Source organism: Penaeus vannamei, chromosome 7 (assembly GCF_042767895.1).
Source record: "Penaeus vannamei isolate JL-2024 chromosome 7, ASM4276789v1, whole genome shotgun sequence".
Lineage (NCBI taxonomy): Eukaryota > Metazoa > Arthropoda > Malacostraca > Decapoda > Penaeidae > Penaeus > Penaeus vannamei.
This window is the reverse complement of record NC_091555.1, coordinates 27,229,044-27,231,543: the sequence shown is the minus strand read 5'-3', so window position 1 is coordinate 27,231,543 and position 2,500 is coordinate 27,229,044.

The following is a 2,500-nucleotide window of genomic DNA, read 5'->3' as shown; positions in this document are numbered from 1 at the left end:
GGTATTTTATCGGTTTCTGTGTGGAGTTTGATGGTTGCTGTCCCATCTTTGTATATATCTTCCAATATATTACAATATACCTCCTCAACTCCCTGTTGTTGAATAGTACCTAATACTGCTGGTATTTGTACAGAGTCAAATGCCTTTTCATAATCGATGAATGCCATACACAGGGGTTTCCTATATTTGTTTACTTTTTCTCATATTTGGGTGAGCGTGTGGATGTGATCTGTTGTTGAGAATCCGCTGCGGAAGCCTGCCTGTTCTCTAGGCTGGCTGGAATCCAGACTGTCAGAGATGCGAGCTTATGGGTCGGTAATTTTTTAAATCCTTTTTATCGCCTTTTTTGTGTAACAAGATAATTGGTGCATTTTTCCAGGCTTTCGGAATTTTTCCGCTCAGAAGACATTTGTTAAAAAGATTTGCTAGTTTCACTGTTGCGATGTCTCCTGCATCTGATATGAGGTCTGTACAAATTCCGTCTTCGCTTGGTGTTTTCCCTCTCTTCATGCCTTTAAGTGCTCTTTTTATTTCTTCTTTTGTGATATTAGGTACGTCGCTAGTTACCGCATTTGCTTCTATTTGTGGCTGTTCGTTTGAGTTGTATAGATCCCTGTAAAAGTCTTCCACTTCTTTGATGATTTCATTCTTGTTATATGTTACTTCTCCGTCTGGTTTCTTAATTGCATACATTTGATTTCTCCCTATTCCTAGTCTTCTTTTAGCTGCTTTCATGCTGGTACCTGAAGTCACTGCTTCATTTATTATTTGAGTATTGAATTTCCGTACATCTTCCCTCTTCTTTTTATTTATGGTCTATGTTAGTTCAACCAATTCTATCTTGTCCCTATTTGACGATACTTTCATGTCTCTATGTTTTTGCATAAGCTGTTTAGTTTCTACAGAGAGCTTGCTGGAGCTTCGATTGTCGTTCTTGCCGCCGACTTCAAGTGCAGCTTCTTTTATTATGTCATTGAACTGTTTATTGATTTGGTCTATGTTGAGATCTTTGTCGTGGAGGAGTGAATATCTGTTTTGGATGTTTAGGCTAAATTCTGTTGCTCTGATCCTCAAGTTAGCCATGTTCGGCTGTGGTTTACATATTAGTTTGTTCCTTTCCCTTCTGAGATGTATTTTAATTACGCCTCTCACCATTCTATGGTCGCTGCCTACATTTACTTAATTTATAACCTCTACATTTTTTATTATATCGCGCCTATTTGAAATTATGAAGTCAATTTCGCTTTTGACTTCAGAAGGCGACTTCCATGTCCACTTCCGTTCTAGTCTTTTTTCGAAGAATGTATTCATGATTCAGAGTGATCGAGCCTCCGCAAAGTCGACTAGCATTTGTCCCCTCTCGTTCTTAGTGCCTGTTCCATGGTTCCCTACTGCGGTTTCTCCCTCTGTCTTTTTACCTATTTTGGCATTAAAATCCCCCATAATTATTGTGAAATGGGTTTTTAATCTCGCTGGCTAAATGAACATCTTCATAGAAGCTCTCTATTTCTTCATCACTGTGGCTGCAGGTTGGAGCATAGATTTATAAGTTGTACCTATTGTTTAGTTTTATTGTTACAGAAGCCACTCTTTCGCTGACACTATAGAATTCTACGATGTTCTTTTCTAAGCGTTTGATACATGGGAAGGAGGAGTGCTTGTAAATTTTGGTGTTGGTGTGGTATGTGACAAACATTACTGGTCATGAGTTATGTGTGTTTTGTGTATGTGCTGATTGTAAGTATTCGTGTTTGTTGATGTCTTTAAGGTTGTTTGTGATCTTGCACATGATTGTAAGTCTGTGCGCATGTCTTCATGTCTCGAGTAGGTCCATATTAATGTTTTTTTTTTTTTATGTGGGATGTAATACCAGGTGTATGTGTGTAATTGTGTGTAATAAACCTGGTAGCCCCAGTATTGACCTGTTGGAGCTTCTTAATGCTGTGCTTGGTGTAAGGGTACAGTATTCAAGTGTTGGGCAGCACGGAACATACCCATACATAATGTACTTTATCACAAAGCTATATGGAAGCTTATAGCCTTACGTAGACAAACAGCAGCATACATACCCATGTATCCGCACATGAATTTAAACTCGCCTACACTCATATGAACCTGTCCGCATGTACATGCGCACATATTCACCTGCGCACTTTCGTGCCTACGCGCTCATACTCGCGCACAAACGTATGAACAGTGTCTGCATAGGCGCACACATGCACTCCATTATAATGAGCCCATGCATTATAATCTCCCTTAAATTGTAGTGTTGCAGCAGAAGAATTGAGGGAAGGATGCGGGTGTTGTGGGAGGATTTAGGATGATATTGGAGTGGGTAAGGATGGGGTTTGGGATTAAGGGAGTTATAAGGGTGATTTTGTATCTGGCAATTTGTCGGAGTGGCGTCGCATTCCTTATCTGTTGTTAAGCCTAACGGGGTGCGGCCTCGGCTGACCACAGGTCATGGGGTCGGCGTCTGGCACTCAGCTGAGGTTCCAAA